This window comes from Tachyglossus aculeatus, chromosome X1 (assembly GCF_015852505.1).
Source record: "Tachyglossus aculeatus isolate mTacAcu1 chromosome X1, mTacAcu1.pri, whole genome shotgun sequence".
Classification (NCBI taxonomy): domain Eukaryota; kingdom Metazoa; phylum Chordata; class Mammalia; order Monotremata; family Tachyglossidae; genus Tachyglossus; species Tachyglossus aculeatus.
The window spans coordinates 92,920,659-92,944,950 of NC_052101.1; the positions used below are offsets into that span (position 1 = coordinate 92,920,659).

Below are 24,292 nucleotides of genomic sequence, written 5' to 3' on the forward strand. Positions count from 1 at the left end.
CCAGAAGGTGTTATAAAAGTAAGGTCATGCAGAAAGCACTCGAGCTCCTGTGAAGGGAAGAAGACAAATACCGCATACCCACCTAAAGCAACCTTGACTATCCAACAATCTCCATCTTGGATCTTGGGTGGAGAACTGTCTCAGCTGATTCATATAAGTTCAGGGGTGACTTCTGAACTTTGGGGGTAGGGAGTTGGGGTGAGGGTAGGGGTAGAAACGAAAGAAAAACCAAGCCTCTTCAAAACCTACTCAGACCAACAGAGTAGTTGGTCAGAGAAGTTGGGAACAGTTTCTCAGAAGGGACAAGTAAAACCCTTTTCCACTTTGAAAATGTCACAATGCCTGGCAAGCAGCCATGGATCGTATTCCAGAATAGCCATGGGCCAGCTTGGTGTCCAGAAGACATAAACAGGCTTCCTTCTCCCCTAAGGGATTACCCAGGAAGTTTGAGGGGCCTCCAAAATTGGACTACTTGGAGGACCCACAATAGCTTACAGCTGCCCTGGAGAGAAAGTCCATCCTGGGCCCAGGGCAGCCCCAAGAGATTCATAAGAAATTGCCATTTAATTTCAAGATTCACCCCTGAACCAGCCCACTCCAGCCAAAGGGGTTTGAACCAGGTTTGTCTCAGAGGCTCCAGAGCTGCCCCCAGGGCTCAGGGGTAAGGTTAGGGGGTCAGTGCAATCCGGTAGTATTATGGGCCAGATACAGGGGACACGACATCCTGGGGGCGGAGAGGGGGAGAAGAGTTTGGTGTCCTGGGTTGGTGTCACATGACCCCTGCCTGCTGCCTACATGAAAGAAATCGGAAGCACATCTACCTCCACTCCTGTACACCCCTGATGGGGCTGGGCTCACCCTGTGGGCTCATGAAGTCCAAAAACCTGCCCTGCTTGGTGATAGCTTAGCTCCCAGAGCAAAAAAGAAGAGGGTACTCATTCCCTAGGAGGCATCCAAATTCCAAGCCAGTGGACTTTGCCAATAGAATTCGCCCTCTCAGACCTGATGGTCCTAGGTAGGGAGTTGGTGAGACCCAAATTTATTAACCTTTACAGGTATAGTTTCCTCTGTGACATAACGTCTTTCCTGTCAGCACTGGCCTCTGGTGGGCAAGAAAGGGAAGGTTTTCCACAGGGAGCCCCATCTCTGCTCAACTCGAATCTGGCAAACAACATTCCAAACAGCCCCAGAACCACATGAGGGGACACTGTGCCCCTTTCAAATGCAAAGTCACCCAGCCAGGAGGACAGTGGCAACAGCTTGAGATTGGGGAGGTAGGTGGGGGGAGTGTAAGGAAGAGGAAAGGGCAGGGACTGGACCCCTTTGGTAGAAGGCTGAAGGGCATGGAATAAAAAGAACTCTGGGTGGGTAGGAAGGGGTCAAAATGAGCCAAAATCCACTCCTCCTCCTCCTCTACCCCCCACCCCTGCAAAAAGAGTTCCTCCTAGAAAACCCTTTCTTCTCCCAAGACACACACATACACACACACACCAACACACACACACACACACACACACACCAACACACACCCCACCCCACCCAGAAGCAGTGGCTGTAGAAACAACTCTGGCAGTCTAACAGGTTCAGCAAGTAACTCTACCCCATCTCACAGATTCCCACCTTTAACACTTTCAAGAATTAAGTGAATACTGGTTCCACCCTCTCCCTTCCGACCAAAGACCAAGTCTGACACCCACCTTCCTTTCCTTCCACATACACACATCTCTCTTCCCCAGTCCAGATAATAAAAAGAACAATAAAAATAATAAGCATTGTGACCTACTGGGATGCCACATGGCCTATTGGGAAAAGAGTATGGGCCTGGGAATCAGAGAACCTGGGTTCTAATCCCAACTCTTCCCCTTGCCTGCTGTGGGACCTTGGGAAAGTCACTTGACTTCTTTGGGCCTCAGTTTTCTCATCTGTAAAACTCCCTACTCTTTAGACTGGGAACCCCATGTGGGACAGGGACTGAGTCCAACCTGGTGGTCTTGTATCTACACTAGCACTCACTACGGTGCTTGGCACATAATAAGCGCTTAACAAATTCACAATAATAATTACTATCATCATTATATTTATTTTGGTCATTGTTATGCATTTACTGTGTGCCAAGCACTGTACTAACTGCTGGGGTAAGACAATGAAATCATATCGGACACAGACCCCGTGCCTCATGGGGCTCATGATCTAAGATGGAGGGGAACAGGTACTGAATCCCCATTTTCCAGATAAGGAAACTGAGGCACAGACTTGCCCAAGGTCACACAGCAGGCAAGAGACAGAACCGTGATTAGAACCCAGGTCTCCTGACACCCAGTCCTGAGCTCTTTCCAAAAGGCAACACTGTTTAGCCAGAACCAAAAGACATCCTGGGGCAGAGAATCAAGGATTTAGTCTCCACCTCGATTCCAGAATTGAAACACTGGTCAACTACCCAAATAATAAATGAAGCCACACACAAGGTAAGAGACCCAGAGGCTGAAGGATCCAAAATGAAATTAGTGAGAAATGAAATGGATGATGACAGACAGAAAGAAATGGCAGGAATGGGCGGAAACATCGCCGTTCATGCGGCGGGGGTGGGGGGGAGAAGCAGAGGAACAAAGGCCTTCTACAGCCTAGGAGGATGGCAGGGGGTGAGAAAGAGAAAGAGAACAACCCTAATGACCCTGGAGTTTCAGACTTTCTCTGAAGAGCTCAAAGTACTTGACACACAATATCTTCTTAATCCTAACAACAGTCCCACAACAGCCTACATCTGACAAGCCTACAATACATCGCATCCTGCCAAGGCCCTGTTTATCCTCCCTAAACAATTCCTGAGCCTATTGGCTCACCTGATAAAACAAACATACCCAGGGCACACACATACTGTACACTCTCACCCCCAGCTGGGTGACACTCATCTGCCAAAATCAAGAAGAAATGGGAAAACTCTTTTTTTAAAAAAATTATTTGTTCTGCTTCTAACATCCCTGGATTTCCAGACCCCCTTCCACCTACATGACCAATGGAAACCACTAGCAAAAGAGAGTCAAAGAAAGGGTTTGGGGACACCACTGTTAAAAGAAAGAACATAAAAGCCAGGCTTTTGAGGATCCCAGAGAGTTGAAAATTCAAAAGAAGCTGGAGATGCTAGAAATGTCCTTGCTCTATAGAAGCTCTAGACAGAAGTCAAAACAGCCTTGTTCTAATCTTGGTTCTGTGAGATCTCAAGCAAGTGCCTTAACCTCACTGAGTTCAGGATCTCCATCTTAAAAATGCATCATTCTTCTTCCAAAATTCTCTCACAGATCTTGTTATTCTTTAATGAAGACACTGCTGCATTGTACTGTAGTACTTGCCCAAGCCCTTAGTACAGTGCTCAGAACACAGTAAGGGCTCAAGTAAGAAGATAAAATTCCCATTCTCCCTCCTGCTTAGACTGTAGGCCCCATTTGGGACTGGGACTGTGTTGGATATGCTTGTATTGTATCTGCACCAGCGCTTGGCACGTAGTAAATGCTTAACAGATACTACCATTATGATTAGTACAATCCTCTAGACTGTAAGCTCATTGTGAGCAGGGAAAATGTCTACCAACTCTGTTGTACTGTACTCTCCCAAGCGCTTAGTTCAGTGCTCTGCACACAATAAGTGCTCAAAAATACCACTGACTGACTGATTTTTCCAATTCAAGGTGATGATGACAAAAATAGACTTCAAAATCTGGAATGCTACTTTCCACTAATTTCCAATGAGTGTTCAAACTGAGAAAAGGTAATAAAAAAGAAAACAAGTGAGTAATCAGCCCAAGCATAGTCTGTCTCCCCCTTCTAGACTGAGCCCGGTTACAGGGTAGGGACCGTCTCTATATGTTACCGACTTGTACTTCCCAAGCGCTTAGTACAGTGCTCTGCACACAGTAAGCACTCAATAAATACGACTGAATGAATGAATGAATAGTATTGCAGCTCTGACTTTCACAAGGAACACAGAATCTGGATAAGTCCCCAAACTTTCTTTCATATAATCATACATTCTCCCACACCCACTTTCCCCTCCTACACCCCACTCAGCCAAAAATGTCGAAGCTTCCAGATGCACAGAAAACCTGATTCAGACCAGAGGACTTTGGCAGGGCCGTGAAAAAAAAATCACCAATCAATTGTACCGTGATATAGCAGAGACCAGACTACCTAGGCCCTCTGCTTCTCCAGCTTCTTTTAGCTGCCTGCCTTTAAGCTATTTCATTGCTCCTTGGTACCCCAAGGAGGATGGGCCAAGGAAATAAAAGGCAATGAAACCAGTCAATTTTTGCTACTTGTTAGTAGCTCTGGTAAACGGCTTGGTGGCAAAGAGGTTGAAACTACTGTATTAGATAAAAGGAGGATATGGGACCGTGGATGGGATTCAATTATCCAGGCTCTCATCATCCTCAAACAGCATCCCCTATTACCACAAATTGCTGAGGGCGCACTGCAGTTAAGGAGGAATAACCACCTCTGCTGGGAGCTGAGGAAAGTGAGGCCTGATGGATCAAACGATTATAGGATTTGACAATGTAAGCCTTGGGCCCTGATTCATAACTCATTATGCCCAAGGCTGGAGTCCTGGTGCAGCAGTGAGGACCCCTCCAGGAGAACTTGGCTTCATCTCTTCAATTCATAGCCCCCCCCAAAAAAAAAAATTGTCCCTCATCATGGGCTCTATTCAACAGCACAAGACCTTGGCAGGTCCATCGCTGTTGGAGTGAAATATCCTCCACACCACCAGCTCTTGCTGCTACACAAGTGGAGGCCATCTTTCTCTGCCATGACTTGGGGATGCAGGAGTCACCCTGAGGTCTCCGTAAGTCTGGTGGGATCTTGGTTGAGGTGATGGGCCCTAGTTCCTCCTACAATCAATCAATGGTATTTATTGAGTGCTTACTGGGTACTAAGCATTTGGGAAAGTATAATTCCGTTGAGTTGGTAGACATGATCCCTGCCCTCAAGGAACTGACAATCTAGTGGGACTTAGGCTCCTTTCCCCATATAGAACTGCTGCTGGCCTCCCCCAGCTGCTGAGTGTCAATATTCACAGTAACTTGAAGCCAAGGAAGAGGGGCCTGGGGTCAGGTGGTGTCCGATGTCAGATATCCAGCCTCATCTCCAGTCGTAAAAGTGGAAGGATAAAGCCAAAAATCAAACTCATCAGGACTCAGGGCAAAGGCAGCATCCTGCTTCTACAGCCTGAAGCCTTCCTGTGTCCCAGATTCTCTAACAACACAACCAGGTCTATCCAGGCTGAGTGAAGTCAAGAGCTGCAATTACCTAGTTAATTTGAACCCAACCTCCACTCTGGGGCCTGCATTATCTGGTTGACATTCTACATGGCTAAAACTAACCAGATAATTCTCAAATCTCCTCATTGTGCTAGATGCTCAGCTATAATAGCAAGTCCCAAATTATGACCCAGGAACATTTCAGCTGTCCTTTAAATCCAAACCCACCTAAGTCCTCGGGTCAGAACCAGGGATGTCAATAAAACTCTGACAGAGAACTGGGTTTGGCGGGGAGAACGGAAGGTTGTCAAGAGGAGGGCATATGGCGCTGTGGAGAGACTGGAGGTACTGCAAGAAAAAGCAGATGCATCTCTCTTTCCCAGGTGAGTCCGGAGAGAGAAATTGCCCCCTTCACTTGAGAGAAGCCAGTATTCACTCCCAGCTTCCCAATGCCACCTCAGTCAGTTCCTTTTCCCTCTGTGTTCCAATAACTATTCAAGGGGCTGGACTGACAGTCCCTGAGGCCTGCCAACCTGGATTCATTCATTCATTCAATCATATTTATTGAGCACTTACTGCATGCAGAGCACTGTACTAAGCGCTTGGGATTACCCAGAGGCTTAGAAGAACAGCCATGCCAGTCTTCAACACTGGACTGGGGGATTTGACCAGCTCTAGGTCAATGATCTTCAGCTCAGGTGGCTGGTCTGTCAAGCTCTCTCTGCCAAGAGGGGAAATTGGGCCGGCTGGCATGGGATACTATGGGATGAACCAGCTGGTGCACTTTAGTCCTTCTCTGTGGCTCCACCACTCCAGCCCTAGCCCCCTCTCCCTCCTATCCTCCCATTAACACTCTAAGTGGAAGGATTAATACAGAGTCAGTCCCACTGTGCTGCCCCAGGATTCCTCAGAAACCAACAAGGCAATGTCAGATCCCATCTACACAGAACTGAAGGCCAAGCTAAAAACAAAAAATGTTAAAAAGAATATGAACAGAAACTGCTTGGTCCTAGCATTCACCACCACCATTCAAAGTATTAGTATCTCAAAATTTATAAACCACTCTTACCAAATCTCTTTCACAACAACTACGCCATTTTATCTTGACAGAATCTCTGTGAGGTAGGGAAAGGCAGGCGTCAATTTAGCCTCTTAATGAAGAAACTGAGGCCTAGAGTAATTAAGTAACTCTCCTGTGGTCTCACAGCAGGAGAATGGCAGAGCTGGAACTGGAGTCCAGGCCTCCCTGACTCTGAGACTTGTGCTGTCTGTGCTAAGCCACGCTGCCTCCTGGTTGGCACAGTCACTTCCATCTGCATAGCTCTCGGTTGGTCTGGGAGTTTAGCCAATGAATAGCTGATGTCCAGAAGTACCAACAAGCCTTTTTTGCCCATCCCACTGCCAGGCTGCCAGGCCTCTGAGGGCCAGGCTGAGGGCCTCCCTGAGGCCGGAAGCAGAGCAGGTGATGAGGTGGGAGTACGGTAAAATATAAAGTGCTTTCAGTTGTGATCAAGCCACTAATCTCTTGTCAGAGTTCTTGACAGGGGCTTAGAGGTGGGGCAAACTGTTGTAGCAGCATCAAGCTTACCCTGTGTGCAATCATGGCACAGATGGATGCCATTCATTCAGGAAAAACCTGCTTGCTTGGGGTAGACAGTTGTAGAGATCTTGGTCATTGATGCCTCCAGCAGCATAACCTATAGACTGATTCTCCCCTTCTCAAGACTCCCTCTCTATAGTCAGCGGCAGATAGAAACTCCACACATATGCCTGTGCCAAGCAAACCTGACTCAAGTTGTATCACAGATATGGCCTGTTTGTTAATCAATCAAAGGTATTTATTGAGCACTTACTGTGTGCAGAGCACTGTACTAAGCACTTGGAAGAGCACAACACAACAGAGTGGGTAAACATGTTACCACAAGGTGACATTAGAGCAAGGTATCAAAGGGTGGCTTGGTAACTTGGACTGCTGGTCAGAGCTGAGCCCTGTAGGGGTGAGAGGTACTAAAATGAGCTTGAGCACACAAGGCAGGATTGTGGGGACCTGCCTCCTGGTTGATCAGAGAATCTGCACAATTGACAGTGGCTCCCAGGGGAACAAGAGAATGACATCCTGGGGTGGGAAAGAGGTGGGACTATGGGATACCAGGCTCCCTAAAGTTTGTCAGCTCCTCCACTAACAACAATTAGGTGCTTAGTGTGAGGCTTGGCCCTTGCAATTTTTTATTTGCCTCTGGCCACCCCTCAAAGACCTCCCATGGTTACCCATTTCTCTCTGCATTAAGCAGAGACTACTGACCATCTCTCTCCTAAGAGTCAATGCCTTATCATGGCAGGAGAATTTGCATAAGCTAATGAAGCTTAGAGCTATACCACTGAGAGATATTCTCTCATCAGGGTTACCTGTAATGGAAAAGTCTAAGCCGAAGCTTCAGACAAAGCTGATTCACCTGTGCTGGGTAGCAACGACAGGGGAAAGAGTTAAAGGCAGATGATTAAGTGATCAAAATGTTGATCACAGACAACAGCAGAGAGTTAAGTTTTTACTGCTCTAAAGAAGGCAATTGTAAACCACTTCCGTATTTTTTTAGCAAGAAAACTCTATGGATACATACCAGAACAACTACAGATATGACGGAAGGTAAGATGTTCTGGAGAAAATATGTCCACAGAGTCACTATGGATTGGAAACGATTCGATGGCATTTGATGATGATGATGACTGACTGTTGGCTTAAATCAACTCCCCTTCCCCTCCAATTTAACCTCATTCCTCTCCCACTATGCCCCAGCTCACATGGTTTGCTCAGCTCAAGGCAACCTATTCATTATACCTTGATGTCATCTCGCTCATCACTGACCTCGCTCACATTCTCCCTCCTGCTTGGAAATCCCTCCCCCTTTAGAGCTGATAGATTGCCACTCTCCCCAACTTCAAAGCCCTTCTGAAATCAAATATCTTCCAGGAGGCCTTCCATGACTAACTTCTCATCTCCCTCCCCTATGATCCCCCAACCCAAATGTCACTTCAGCACTTCCACATCTTCACTTAAGCACTTAGGTACTCACCTCAGCACCCCGGCCACACCACAGTACTTATGTTCAATCAATCAGCCAATCATATTTATTGAGCACTTATTGTGTGCAGAGAATTGTACTAAGCACTTGGGAGAGTACAGTGTAACAGAGCTGGTAGAAATGTCCCTGCCCATAATGAGCTTACAGTCTAGACAGGGAGACAGACATTAACATACATAAATAAATAAATTACAGTACCTAAATGCTGTGGGGCTCAGGGAGGGATGAATACCAGGAGCAAATCCAAGTACAAGATATGTTACTCTGTTGCTTCCTCTCCCTGTAATTTATTTTAGCACCTCGCTCCCCAGCTAGATTATAAAATCCTTGAGGATAGGGTTCATGGTACTAACCCAAGTGCTTAGTACAGCTCTCTGGACAGAGTAAGTGCCCAATAAATACCACTGAAAGAATTCTGGGCATCCACTCTAACTCCTTCCCAGAAAGATGCTCACGCCTGACGGACCCATTCCATCAGCCTGACAACGGAGCTTGACTCAATGCCAAGGATCTTCATCCCATACCCTCTCAGCTTCTTCTTGGAAGGACACATTGGGGATCCGGTTAACAATAGAAACCGAATGAGAACAAGCATCTTCCAGTTCCCGGTGTTAGGGATCAGGGCTCAATGTTTGCGAACTTTTAAGGAAACATGAATCACTCAACATTTATCAGTTCAAAACAGCCATGCAATTAACGAGGTAGGTTTTTTTTCTTCTACAGTATAATTATATACATCTTAACGCAATTACCATCCCTGTATTTTGTACATTAAACAGTAGACAACTGGGATAAAGGAAAGGGAGACTTTTTTAAAATCCCCTGCCCCCTCCCCCTTGTCTAAGAGTTCCTGAAAATCTAGTCAGTCTATTTCAACTGCTCATAGAGGGGAACAAGGATTGTCTTCATACTAAAAGGAAAAAGATGAAGCGGGGGAGCAGCAGCGAATGGACAGATAAAGAGAAAATCGCAAACTCAATGTTTTCCTTTAAGCTCCGTCTCTCATCCACACATCCAAGCACCCGCCGTTCGCTGCTGTGAACACCCCATACACAGCAACTCAGAGCCCAGATTACCTTCCCACATTACCCTCTGATCAGCTGGGAGGCTCAGACGGCAACCACACCGTCTGCCGGTCCGGGCCTGCAGCCGGAGGTCATTTAGGCAGATTAAAGTCCCCGGACTTCGGCCAGCGGCATGATTAAGCAAAGTGCAGTTAAAGTGCCCCGAATTGGATTACTCCTTTTCCCTTACTCTGTCTGCCAACTTGGCCAGCTGATGGGAGGGACACGGGAAATACCGAAGGGAGGGGAAGTCTGTAAGCTGCTGTGTTCAGTCTGTTGGCGTTGGAACAGCCTTAACAAGACTACTGCGGTAGAGAGCTAAGTGTGCTGGGGAAAGAGAGAAGAGAGGAGGGAGAAAGGGAGGAGGGAAAAGGAGGCAAGAGGCGGGGGATGGGGGGGGGGTGTTGGGGGAAGCTGGGAGCCACGAACCGGAATGCTGGCGCCCATCGCTGAGGTCAGTGTAGATCCCCTCTGGTGGCTTGACTAGAGGAGGGCAGAGAGGCCCACCCAGTCACATATGCTACCCCTACCTCAACCTCTTCCCCGTGCACCCCTGTGGATACCACAAACCCTCCGTTGCTGAAAGGAGAATCACGGAAAGTCAAGGGTGGAGAGGCAGGGAGGGAAACAGCCCCATCCTTCCGAGTTTAACTTAATCCTGGTGTGAATTTGGGGAAGTCCCTTCTAGACTGTGAGCCCGTTGTTGGGTAGGGACCGTCTCTATATGTTGCCAACTTGTACTTCCCAAGCGCTTAGTACGGTGTTCTGCACAAAGAAAGCGCTAAATAAATACAATTGAATGAATGAAAGGAAAAGGTGTCTAGGAAGACAGGGGTGCACTAAGCCCAAAGCACCAGGGGATCCATATCCCTTCTCTGCCCCAACAAACTCAGCTCCTTAAAACATCCCTCCTTTTGATTCCCAGCACCCTACCAAACCAGCATCAAGGAGACCATCATCAGGCATCTACAACTACCGGAAAAAGAAGGGGCAGGGAATTCTTTTCCAAATAAAAGCTATTTCCATTTCACTCGGGCTCATCTCTGACAGCCTACCTACAGATTCTTTTTAAGATTCAAGAGACAATTTCATTGGATGATATGAGGGAGGAAGGCAAGGGAGAAGGAAAAAATCCTATGATTTATTGGGTGGTTTTCATGCACAACGAGAAACACACACACACACACTTTCTGCTTCCCCTCAGGAAATAACACCACCTGGATTTTTACAAATTAAACTTTACCAATTGCAGAGGTCAGGTTTCAAGTTTGAATAACAAGCGCTGAAAAGCGCCTGGCCCAGGAAACATTAAAACAAAGTTTTGAAGATCGGCACTGGCAGGCGCCAGAAATAGAAGCAGTTTCCGCAAGAGATCTTCCTTAATGGGATCTGTGGTCAAGGGCTTTCACTCCAGGCAGTGTCTTCTAGTGGATGGAGCACTGGACCAGGAGTCGGGGGATGCCAGCTCGGTGACCTTGAATTTACGTTTCCCTGGGCCTCAGTTTCCCCATCTGGAAAATGGTGACAAAACGGAAGGGCTAGAGAAGGAGGGGATACATGACGGCAAAGTGCTCTGAAATCCATGAGATTTCTCTGGCGCCTCCTCCCTGCCCATAAAACTGAAGCTCCTCGGGTTGCTGGGTCAAAAGTCACCATTTTCTCTTGGAGAGACAATGGCCAGTACAAACTACCTTTGTGTTCCATTGAAACCCACACTTCTTAGCACCGTAGCTTTGCATTTTAAACAAATGTCCCAACCAATCAGTCCCCACGGGTCAGCCTTTAGTCTCAAGGAACACCATGACGCTTGAGATGTTAATAAACCCCCACCCCTTCAAAAAAAAGAAAAAGAAAACCTTTCACACCCCAAACAAATAGATCTAGATAAACCAGTTGCCTGGGTTTACCTGAGCCTGGACAATGGCTGTACTGTCTGCATTGTGCCAAGAGCACCGAGATTCCAGGGAAGAGGGAGAGTAATTTTCACCACATTCTAACGGGGATCTGATTTTGATTTACTTTGATTTCAACCGATTTTTAAATTGTTGGTAAAAAATCAGATTGTGCTGGACAGCTAAAGCAGCCTCTGGTAGTTCTCACATACACACCATTTCTTCTGAAGGTTTTTCAGTGTCCTTATGCTTGAGGTGATTTTTTCTGAGGGAGGAAAGAAAGAGTTGACATGACAGAGACATGACAGTTCGAGGCAGAAGGGATAAAAGAACTGGGAGGGGGGATATGAAGAACGCTTTTTACTTTTATTTAACTATCTGTGAAGGAGGGATAACAAGGAGGCAGGGAGGGCTGGTTTAAAGAAATGGACTGGTCAATTTTTTGGCCCTTCACTGCAGTGCCATTAAAATAAGGGGTTCAATTCTTTTTTTTTCGAAGCTAGAAATCCAACTAAAACCAATGAAGCACAGTGACGTTCCCCCCCCCCGCCCCCGGTCTCCTCACCTCCCACCCCCTGCCACTCTTAGGGATGATACAGATCCTGGGAGACCTGGAAAAACTTAAGGCATGTTCAGTCAGCTCAGAAAGCCAGGGGAGGTGGTTGGTCGTCCTAACAGAATGCCAGAAACCAGGAATGCTGTCGGAGCTATTTAAAAAGGGAAAAACTGATTTCAATTCAAGTGACAAAATCAGCACTTTCCACACCAGTAATACAAGCGGGAAATCAAAAAGATAAACTGGTCACCTGCTAACCCAAACCAATGGGTCTACTTGCTCTGGGGGAGCACAGTCCACATAGAGTTCAGGATGCTCCACGGCTGGGTTCCTTGGGACTCCAGTCAGGAAAGTCTGCTAGTCGATTGCACACCTTACAGTGTTCTGTTTTAAATCCCAACTTCCTTTCCACCCACCACCCACACAGTTCTGATACTGTCTCCTTAATGTTTTCATTGCCATTTCCTTCTACCAGGAAAGCTGAATCCTGCAAACAGTCTGTCTGAATTTTTAAAAAAAAAGAAAAAAGAAGCCCTCCTCTTTCTCTTCCTCTCCTCCCTCCTCCCCTCTCGCTTAAAACCACTTAAGAAATTATCTCCACATCATCCTGGAGTTTTCTGCCCCGCTGGTTTTCCTTGTGTCCCTTACTCTGCACATTTGGTCTTTGGTATCTTCAGAGACATATATCGAGTCGCTCATTTTACCCACTGAGTACATACAAAAGACCTTGAGATTGTTCAGGAAGCAATTAGATGCTGTTCGGAAGAAAATGGTGTTTTCAAATGGATAACCCTTGATGCAGTCAATAGCCTTCTCTTGTCCCTTGTATATTTCTGTGCAAAAAAGGGGGGGAGGGGGGTCGGAGGGTGATTATTTTCAGCCTGGCGAAAGGCCTAGGATGCCGAGGATGCATTTGTGTTTCAGGAATCCTTTTGTAAACTGAATGGGGAGACAAGGGGCTCCCGAAGGGTGCTAAAAGGCCAGTATCGTCCAATTTACCCAGCTCCACGTCTCTCCGTCCCCCTGCCCTCGGGGTAGAGAACAATCCGCCTCCCATTACAGAAGGACATAAGAGGGTTTGTGGGGAGGGAAGGGGATATGGGGCTGGAGGGAGAGGAAAAGGGGAGAGGGCTGCTATCTGGAGGGAAAACTTATTTGGCTTCCCCCAGCCTAACCACCCTGTGACCTTCAAGTTAAATTAGCGCTGGATGGCCATCCCCAACCTGCTATCTTCTCTGGCTCCCGGGCGACGCTCGGGAGGGGAGGACGGGACTCCCCCAACTTCTGCCTCCTAGAAATCCCGAATCGTTTTCTCCCTGGGTGGTACTGTTGGTTTCGCGGAGTCCGTAGTCACTCGGCCACCCCCACATCCAAGCCGGGACTGCGGTCCAGCGGAGGAGGGGAGGGGCAGAGAGGATCGGAGGCAGTTTGCTAAACCCTCCCCGTCGGATACGAAATAACTTCATATACTGGGGTAGAAAACGTATCGGAAACCCCCACCCTCTCCCGCACACACCCCGCGCAGCAGAGATGTAAAAAGAGACCTGGTAAATGTCATGTGTCTGAGGGAGGCGGTTTTGCGGATTACAGCATATGGCTAATACTTCGGGCACGGCCAGGCATGTCCACTACCCCCGCGACCCCCCCTGCCCTCAGCCCCATGTGCCCATCGAGAGGCGCAAACCCCTCGACCTAATGTACAACTGCGCCCGGGGCTGGGCGGCTCTCTCTCCTGCTGCTGGTCACCTTCTCTGGCTTTGTGAGCGATGCCGTTGTGTCTGTCTGAGCTACCGTGTGTGCCCTCCTGCCAACGGTGAAAGGGATCTATCTTTATTGGCGGGCGGGGTTTTCTGTCATTTCCAGCCTCGCAGGCGCCTAGTCACCCGCTGCCGCTCACACTCAGGCCCGCAGCAGGAACGGCAGTCAGTCCCCAAAACCCACTGCCCCAAAACGGGTTTTCTGGGCTCCACGGACACCGCAGGCTCCAGGCAAAGTTCCCTGCGCTGCGGATAAACGGGGCCGCGGAAGGGGAATCGAGGCGGCAGGGCTCCCCGCCGTCAGTTATCCCACTTTACTCGTCCCCCCCCCCTCTTCCCAGGAGGGAAGAGCAGTGCTTGGGTGGGCTTACAATCAGATCCCCCCGCCGCGCCTTTTGCCCCCAGTCCCTCCATCCTCGACCCTCTCTCCCCACCTCTTTGCCGAGAAAGGTCTAGAGAGAGATTTGACAGCACCGCCCAACGACCGGTCCCCAGTGAGCAGTAAAGGCAAACTTCCGCGCGCCCCACTTTACTCCTCCCTTCAGACTGCTGGAAGGGGAAAAGGGACTTGGGGAACAGGGTGGGCGGGCTGGGAAGCCCCGCCGCCTCTGTCTACGGCGATCTAACTGTACCCCTCAATGCGCCGACCGAGACATCACTCGGCAACGCTAATCCCCCCCCCCCCCCAACCCAATCCCTGGAGCCAAGCTTCGGACCTTGGGACTGGACCCGGAGGGGAAGCACGCCCCGACTCCCTCTTCCCCTCTTCCGGACGGATCCCCAGAAAGGAAGAACGCAGTTTTCCTTCCCCTCTCTTCCCCCCCCCCCCTCCCAGTTACAGGTCACCCAGTCTGGAAGAGGTGATGACAAGGGAAACCCTGAATTAAACCGTCCTAGGAACTGCGATCCCCGGGCACTGGTGGCCGGAGGCGAACACTTTTCGCCTCCCTTCTCGCTGCGGATACTGTCTTTGCTGCTGCCGCTGCTTGCAGCTGCCGCCACCTCCCTCCCTGCCCTGTGCTGCATTCCCCCCGCGCCCGGCTTTCCCCTTGCCTTCCCTACCCTGCATGTTAGGAGCGAGGAAGAGCGACTTTCTCTCCCTTTGCCCTACGATCAGCCGGAGAACGAGCACGTTTCCACCGCTGCGATCGTTTCTTTGCAGCTGAAAAAAGAGGATAGAAAATCCTGCGTCCCCCACCCTCCACCCTGTTGCCCCTCTATCTATTCCAGATGAAGCTCACGGCCACGCGCTGATTCAGTTTCAGTGTTGCCACTCCATCCTCTTCCTCACCCTTGCGCTTACACACACCCTTTTAAGCAATTTCAAAGGCAGTCGGAATCCTCGTCCCCACACTTTTAATTGGAAACCCAGAGCCCTTCACACACATTGTAACTCCTTCCAGCTTCCTCTGCTACATTTAAGGGGAAACGAGCTTGTCGCATTTGAAAGCCCATTTCCCTGTCTACCCCTCCCCTTCTTTTTTCAGACGATCCTCCTCCACCACCCTCTGTTCCTCCCTTCAACAGTCGCTTCTCTTTCTTTCTCTCCAGTTTGCATTCTTCCACGGACACCGAGGCGCAGGCACCCGGCCGACCCAGTGATCCCACCCAGGCGAAGAAACTAAACTCCTTTTTCCTAGTTCACGCCAAAGAAGGGAATTCCGCCGCTGCCCCCACCCCCACTCCCGTCGGCTCTCCCTTCCAACCCCGCCCTGCACTGGGAGGGAAACTGCCATGTCCTACCTTGCAAAGGGACACGTTTGCCCCAACCCTAAACTGGGAAATACCAAACGGGGTTTGGAGTATCTCTGGCGGGGCACAACTGTTACAAGGAGACCCGTTGTAAAAAAAATAAAAATAAAAAGAGGCATAGCGATCCCCCGCCACCCCTTTTCTCTTCTTTTTGCTCAAACCACCTCGGCTCGGCGGCGGCAGGCTCCCCCGAGCAAGCGGAACTGCTGGTCTGGGACCGCATCATCGGGGTGGGAAAGAGGAAAGTTCGATTCTGATTACTTACAGCCTGGATCGGAGCTTGCTTCGAAGGTGCCAGCCATAATTAAATTCCACACACCACTAGCACCACCACCACCACCTCCTTCAGCTGCTGCTTCCTCTCCTTCGCCACCAAACCACCCTATCTCCCTCCCCTCTTTTGCAAGTCAGGGTTCCGTGCCTGCTTGCTGCCGCTGCCCAGCATGAATGGAATGGAATGCAGCGCAGGGTTCCAGTGGAACTCCAGCCTCGATCTGACTTCCCAGGGAGAGCGCTCGAAACACACACACACACACACACACACACTCCCTCTCTCTCTCTCACTCTCTCTCGCAGACACACACACACACACTCGCACACATTGCCGGAGAGGGCGGGGATGGGGGAAGGGCTTGCCCGGCCACCCTTCGCCTCTAGAGGGCGCCCCACTCTACGCTGATCTCGCTGAGCCGGGAGAATGAACGGAGAGAAAGGGAACCTAGGGGGCCAGACCGGCCTTAAAAGGGCGATGCTTTCAAGGGTTCTTAAAGCGGGCCCCCTTTTTCGGAACTACGATGATTTGGGTGAACTTCTTAAATTGAAATACTGCATTCGTGGAATTTCAGGGCATCCCCCCCGGGAAGTTACACAATTTTATTAAACGACCCAACGTGAGCTGCTGTTTGGTGTGAAATGTTGCTGGGTTTTTATAGTGCTGTTTTTATTAAACCATTTCAGGGCATTAGCGATGTTCTGGTCTAGGAGTAAGCCTGCAGACCAGGGTGGGGTTGGGCATGAAAAACAAAAGGTTTGGGCTAGACTCGGACCCTTCCGAAGTCACCCTTAGACTCTACTCTCCTTTGCCTCTTTCTGCTTTCCTTCTGTCTTCCCCACCCCCATTTGTTACATGCCTCCTGCTCATTTGGGGGGTGGGGAATTCTTCCCAGAGATGAATAAGAGGAGCCCATCACCCCTGGCAAATGCAGATTTTTTTTTTCCACCACAGGGAGGGAAGCCAGGAGAGGCCTGGCCAAAAGAAATTGGGTACAGGGCCAGGTAAGTGCGCTAAAAAAATTATGGTAGCTGTTACGCGCTTTACTGTGTGCCAAGCACTGTACTAAGCAAAGAGAAAGAGACAAGATATTCAAGTTGGACACAGTCCTTGTCCCCATGGAGCTCACAGTCCAAGTAACAGGGAATATGATTTAATCCCCATTTTACACTATGCTCAGGGTACATATCAAAAGCACAGGCTTGGGAGTCAGAGTTCATGGGTTCAAATCCCGGCTCTGCCAATTGTCAGCTGTATGACTTTGGGCAAATCACTTAACTTCTCTGTGCCAAAGTTACCTCATCTGTAAAATGGGGATTAAGACAGTGAGCCCCATGTGGGACAACTTGATCACCTGGTATCCTCCCCAGTGCTTAGAACAGTGTTTTGCAAGTAGTAAGCACTTAACAAATGCCATCATTATTATTATTATTATTATTATTATTATCTGGCATGAGTCAGCTTAAGCTGGACAACTTCCAGGTCAGGTGCCAGGATTTCAGTTCAGGCAAAACAAAACTAACAACTTTTCAAGTCCCTGTCCCACATGAGACAGAGAAGCAGCATGGCTCAGTGGAAAGAGCACAGGATTTGGAGTCAGAGGTCATGGGTTCAAATCCCAGCTCCGCCAATTGTCAGCTGTGTGACTTCGGGCAAGTCACTTAACTTCTCTGTGACAAAGTTACCTCATCCGTAAAATGGAGATTAAGATTGTGAACCCCACGTGGGACAACCTGATCACCTTGTATCCCCCCAGCACTTAGAACAGTGCTTTGCATATAGTAAGCGCTTAACAAATACCATCATTATTATTATTATGGGGCTCACAGTCTGTGAGAGAGAACAGGTATTTCATCCCCATTTTATAGATGAAGAAACTGAGGCCCAGGAAAGGTAAATGACTTGCCTAAGGTCATACAGCAGGCAAGTAGCAGAGCTGGGATAAGAACCCAGGTCACCCAACTCTCAGTCCAGAGCTCTTTCCAGTAGGTAACATTGCCAACTTTGCATTCCTATTGCCCCCTGCAGCCCCAAGTGTTAGGCCTTGACATTTCACATTCCTAGGATTTCCACTGGTCCCAGAAAGGATGGTCACCTCCTAGATAGATACCCCATCTTAGCACAGAAGAGCACTCTTCTCAATGTCATCATTATTTCTGCTGACCAAGCACCTACTGTGAACAGAGGACCACTGTATGAGGTACTGACATTTGGGTATATGCAGAAGACACATAAAATACAATCTTGGCCCTCAAGGGGTTTACCATCTCCTGGGGAAGATAATCAGACTTAATCGATGAATATACAATAATTAAAAGAGCTTGAGAGAAGATGTAAATAATAACACAGCTAGATCAGAAAATCAATAATAAATACACAGATAGGTGCCTAGGAGTCTGAGCTGGCAGACAGGAAGATATGACTGGAATAGGGGATGGGAATTAAACAGGGATGATGGAGGGGCTTTGAAGGAGGGGAGGGACTGGCTGTGCAGATCATAAGCCCCCCACTCCTTGTGCAGAATTCCTTTTAGGAGGAAACCGGAGGGATTAATTTTTTCTGTGGGCAGGACGGGGAAAATTTTTTTCGCCTGTTTTACAAGGAAACCAAGGCTCTGACAGGGAAAATAACTAACACAGTGGGGGGTGGGAGGGGGGGAAGTGGAGCATGCAACCTGGGGGTCCCAATTCCTCATGCAGGGCATCAACCCCGAAAACGTGTGGCCCCTGGGAAAAGATGGCGGCATGCAAAGGCAAGAGGGAAGCAGAGTCTGGTGATCCTCACTCAGAACAGGGAGAATGAATCCTAGTTGAATCACATGACTGGGCAGAAGGCCCTCAACACCTCTCTCAATCCAGCCTCTTGTGCTGAGGGAGCATCCCTGCTTGTTAAAGAAACAACAACAACAATAATAATAACTTCCTCTCAGTCAGGACTGAGGCTCACCAGTCACAAAAAGGGGAGGAAAATCCTGACCCTCTTTCCCCCAGGGGCCTGTCGGGATTAACTAATTAATGTTTGTCAAGAGCTCAGAAACATAACAAAGCTCCACAAATGCTGAGGATTATTATTAATTCATGGCTTGGGAGAGCAGGAACAGCTCTTCTCTTTGCCCCAGCTAGAGGGAGGAGGCAGGAGCATGAGTTTCCTTTCTCCTTTGGCAAAGGATAAGGCAGAGGAAAGGCAGAAGCAGAATCCCAGGAGAACAGACTCCTAGGGGCAAAGGAGTCTTGTCAGAAGCTGTTCCAGGTCCCGCCTTACTCTATCATTTGAGGCCTCTGGCTGATTGGTGGGATTTCTATGGGAAGAAGCAGAGGGGCTTGGGGAAACTGGGTCCTGGAACCTGAAATTGAGGTTAAGTGTAACCCTTCAGGGCTTACTATAAGAGGTTTTTCTCCCCAGTTTTGCAAATGGGAAAACCGAGCCCCAAATAGGTGATAGTTCTTGACCAAAGAAACCAGAGGAAAGCCGGACTGGAATCAGGAGCAGAGACTAGGAGCCCTGATTCCTAATCTAGCACTCTATCCACCAGAGCAGAAGTTTAGCCCTGCTGTTGGTCCAGTGAGAAATAACAATAATTATGGTATCTGTGAAGTACTTACTACGTGCAAGGCGCTGTACCAAGCGCTGGGGTGGGCACAAGCAAAATCGGGTTGGACACAGTCCCTGTCCCACGTGGGACTCATAGTCTCAATCCCCATTTTACAGATGAGGTAACTGAGGCCCAGAGAAGTGAAGTGACTTGCCCAAGGTCACACAGAAAACAAGTGGCAGAGCCAGAATTAGAACCTGTGAGCCACACGTGGCACAGGGACTGTGTCCAACCCGATTTGCTTGTATCCACTCCAGCGCTTAGTACAGTGCCTGGCACACAGTAAGTGCTTAACAAATACCAGAATTACTAACTACATGTTTGTAAGAGAGTACAACAGAGCCAATAGACACAATTCCTGACCTCAAGGAGCTTAGCCTCTAATGAGGGAGACAGACACTAAAATCAATTACAGGTAGGATGAAGCAGTAGAGGTTACAGATATATACATAAGCCCTGTGGGGGTGGGGGAGAAGGGGGCAGTAAAGTGTTTAGGGAGTGAGGATTCAAGTGAATAGGTGCCAACTTGTACTTCCCAAGCACTTAGTACAGTGCTCTGCACACAGTAAGTGCTCAATAAATATGATTGATTGATTGATTGATTGATTGATGCAGAAGTGGTGAAGTGGAAGTAGAGGGGGAAATGAAGTGAGGAGATGAGAGATTAATCAGGGAAGACTCCCAGGAGAAGGACTTTGAAGATGGGGAGAGTGGTGATCTGCCAGGTGTGAAGGGAGGGTGTGAGCAAGAGGTCAAATACCAAGAGAGATGAGAACCAGGCATAGCCCTTGCACAGGATGGATGACACAGAGGGATAAACGCCTTTTGACCTTCGGGAAAACTGCTGGATGGAGTTCTGGGTCTTCAGACACTAGAGTGGCTCACATCAAAGAGGACTACTCTCTTTGGTCCTAGGATGCTGAAGTTTGGAGCAGCTGAGGCCTTCTCTCTTGCAAATGAATCTCAAGGGAGTCCTTCCTAGACAAGAGTCCATTCCTGCTCCCTTTCCCAAAGGCTCAGCCAAGAAGAGCCTTCAGGCACCAGCCAGAGCAGCAGCAGGCATTAGTGTTCCCAGAGGTAGAGCTGCCCACCGCCCCGTGCTTTTTATGGTATTCGTTAAGCACTTACTAAGTACCAGTCACTGAACTCTAGGGTAGACACATGCAAATCAGGTGGGACATAGTCCATGTCCACCATGGGGCTCACAGTCTTCATCCCCATTTTACAGATGAGGGAACTGAGGCACAGAGAAGTGACTTGCCCAAGGTCACACAGCAGACAAGTGGCAGAGTCAGGTTTAGAACCCAGGTCCTCCTGACTCTCAGGCCCATGCTCTACCCACTAGGCGGCCACGCTGCTTCTGCAGTTGTCCCTCTTGTCATGCTGTCGAGTCATTTCCGACCCATAGCAGCGGAAAGAGGCCGGGCTTTGGAGTCAGAGGTCACAGGTTCAAATCCTGGCTCCACCAAGTGTCAGCTGTGTGACTTTGGGCAAGTCACAACTTCTCTGTGCCTCAGTTACCTCATCTGTAAAATGGGGATAAAAACTGTGAGCCCCCCTTGGGACAACCCGTCACCTTGTAACCTCCCCAGCGCTTAGAACAGTGCTTTGCACATAGTAAGCGCTTAACAAATACCATCATTATTATTATTATTATTATCTCTCCCAGAACGCCCCACTCTCCATCTGCAATCATTCTGGTAGTATATCCATAGAGGTTTTTTTGTAAAAATCTGGAAGTGGTTTACCATTGCTACCTTCCGTGCAGTAAACTCGAGTCTCCGCCCTTGACTCTCTCCTGTGCCACTGCTTCCCAGCATGGGTGAGTTTTGACTTGTAGCAGATTGCCTTTCACTTGTTAGCCACTGCCCAAGCTAACAATGGAATGGGTAGGCTTCTGCTTGACTCTCCCTCCTGTAGCCGAGACTGGTAGCGTACTGGAAACTCTCCAGGTTTGACCCTGAGAGGGGAGTTGTCCCTTTAGTGGGTTTAAAAAGACAGGCTATTTCTGAACTTCTCACCAACTGCTCTGATCCCCTTGCTTAGAAAATTATAAAGAAATAAATGCTGTAAACAAGATGCATCAATGGGTTTTGCTGATTGTCTTTTAACACCGCTCAATGCCAACAGCTTTTAGTTTCCATTTTTCTCCCCTGCCCTCCAATCTCCCCATGACACACGCCTGTCAGCTCGAAAGCATCTCTCTTCCCCAGTGTCCACATTCCTTTTCCACTGGCTGAGCATTGCTACCCCTGGGTACTGTGGAAGGTAGGCCCTAGCTACAGACGACTGACTCTGGAAGGCAGCAGGTCAGCACAACTGCTGGAGAAGTAGCATGGCCTAGTGGAAAGAGCCCAGACCTGGGAATCAGAGGACCTGGGTTCTAATCCCGGCTCTGCCACTTGTCTGTTGTGTGACCTTGGGCAAGTCACTTAAGTTCTCTGGGCCTCAGTTCCCTCATCTGTAAAATGGAGATTTAAGACTGTGAGCCCCATGTGGGACATGGACTGTGTCTAATTTGATTAGCTTGTATCTACCTGAGTGCTTAGTACAGTGCCTGACACATAATAGGCACATAACAAATACCATAAAAAAACCAACCGCAAAATATGAATACAGGGTAGTTTCCACATGACAATCAGTATGGAGAGCTTATGCAATTGCTGTAAGACCCACCAAATTGGTCCTTGGGGGTCCCAAATCCCTTCCTCCCAATTTCTCAGTCCAACTGCATTTCCATTTTGCTTTGAAAGCCAAGGCGTTGACACCCTTTCATTCCTTACCTTCTCCTGGAAGACAGAGAAGGAGCATGGATTCTTTGGCCCATTTTAGAGAGGGGGATGCTTAAGTTCATGTCTCTCAGCAGTCTTCATGTCATCAGTAGTGCAGGGTGACCACATTTCAGGTAGCTCAAAGTGGCTAGAAGGTGGGACTGAAAAAGCTGGAAATACAAAACACTGGTCAGTCACAGAGAGAAAGAGACATTGAGAGGAAAGAGAGAGAGTGAAACAAAAAAAGAAAGAAAACAGAGAAAGGAGTGGACAAAGAGGGGAACAGACACAGGCAGCAGCAGTAGTAGCAGTAGTAGTAGTAGTAATAGTAATAGCAGCATATATTGAGCTCCCCCTTGATGTAGTGCACTGGGCTAGACATTTGGGAAATACATAATAAAGAAGTGATATGTTCCCTGTCCACAGGGAGCTTTCTCTCTTACACGGTAGACAAACACAAAGAAGATTTAAAGACATACACTGACAGTGACCCCTCCAAATACAGGCAGATACACACTGTTACAGACACACTCAGAAATGTGTGTTCAGTGACTCTATATTTACAGGCTACAGCATTTGTGGCATATAACCCTTTACAGTCAAACAAGAAAGTCAATCATCAGTAGAAACTACTTTAGATCATCCAAATTAAGTTGGGGAAATTGAACAGAATTGTGCCTGAACCTATTTTGCTTGGTTGTTTGAACTCTCAAAGATCTGACCCAGCCTCAGCCCCAAGAAGTTTGGATAACCTGCTTTCTACAAGGTACGTCCCAACTCCAGCAATAGGTCAAGGATATTTCATCCATTTTATAAACAGGGAAACTGAGGCACAGACTGGGACCACCCTGTGTGGCTCGGTCTGGTTGTGCATTGATGGCAGAAATGCACAGATAACACAATAAAGCCCATACATACATGCATGCATAAATATTCTGGCACATGCAGACATCTCTGCCTCCAGGCACTGCAGCAGGGCTCCCACTGCCCCCACCCACTGTACGGGTGGTAGTAAAAGTGGCCGTAACTGCTGAAGCCACTGCTGAAGGACAGCAGTCACCAGCATCATCACTGCCACAGCTGAGAGATTCCCTCTCTCCACCCCAGTGCTTACTATGTGCCAAACCCTGGGATAGATAAAATACAATCTGATCAAACACAATCCCTGCCTCCATATGGGGTTCACAGTCTGAGGGGAGGGAGAATGGGTATTTCATCCCTATTTCACAAATGAGGAAACCGAAGCCCAGAGCCAGAATGTGAGTTGCCCAAGGTCATACAGCACGCAAATGGCAGAGTCAGGATTAGAACTCAGGTCTCCAGACTCAAACAGTCAGTGGTATTTTTTGAGTGCTTACTGTGTGCAGAGCACTGCAGTAAGTGCTTGGGAGAGTACAATATAACAATATAACAGAGTTGGTAGACAAGTTCCCTGCCCACAGCAAGCTGATGCTCTTTCTATTAGGCTATGTTTCTGTCATGGGACCCAATTTAGGCCTTTTAATTAGTGGAATAGAACCCCAAAATGCATGATCAGCTCACCTAATGCAGGATATCTGGTCACCTCAATCATAAACCTCATGCAAAACCTAGACCAACATTCCAGCTAGGGAACCATTTTCTACCTTCCTGCTGCACTTCCTTCCCAGTGCTTTACTCCCAGGGCTGATTTACATGAGAATAGGAGCTTTGTTCCTCATGCTCTAACCTGAACAGCTTTTGTTCCTGCTGAGTTTAGAGCTTGGAGAAGAAAGGTTATGGAGCAGGTGCCCTCCAGGGATTCAGGTGACTTCCCCAACTCCCTTGTGGAATGCCCTAACACAGATCCCAGTGGACTGGGAAAGGAAAAGACTGAACAAACCTGTGCTACTGGGAAGAGAATCGTAAATTCCCCTCCGCAACACACACACACACACACACACACACACACTCTCACTCTCTCTCTCTCTCTCTCTCTCTCTCTCTCTCTCTCCCCCCCCCCAACCTTCTTTTGACTCCCTTCCCCATTCCCCAACATTCAGAGGAACTAGCGTGGCCTAGCTGCAAGAGCATGGGAGTCAGAGGACCTGGATTCTAATCCTGGCTCTGCCACTTGCCTGCTCTATCATCATGGGCAAGCGACTTAGCTGCTCTGTGCCCCAGTTTCCTCATCTGTAAAATGGAGATGAAATACCTATTTCCTTTTCCAGTTAGCCTGGGAGCACCATGAGGGATGGGGACTGGGTCCAATCAGATTACCTTGAATCTACCCCAGAGTTTACTACAGAATTAGGCACATAGTAAGCGTTTTAACAAATGCCACACATTAT

General features: G+C 48.5%; 1 protein-coding gene and 1 non-coding gene across 2 annotated transcripts in view; both read right to left on the reverse strand.

The window, feature by feature from the left end:
- The window catches only part of PLXNA1 (plexin A1), a 249,591-nt gene extending 233,710 nt beyond the window's left edge, over nt 1–15,881 (reverse strand). Inside the window, exon 1 of the mRNA XM_038772017.1 lies at nt 15,615–15,881. The gene's annotated coding sequence lies outside the window, so the exon portion shown is untranslated. The remainder of the gene's footprint in view (nt 1–15,614) is intronic.
- A 5,163-nt stretch (nt 15,882–21,044) lies between these two features.
- LOC119920005 lies at nt 21,045–21,182 on the reverse strand. The gene has a single exon (XR_005447776.1). It is a non-coding gene; the product is annotated as a small nucleolar RNA SNORA7 (small nucleolar RNA).
- Between the last annotated feature and the right edge of the window lie 3,110 nt (nt 21,183–24,292).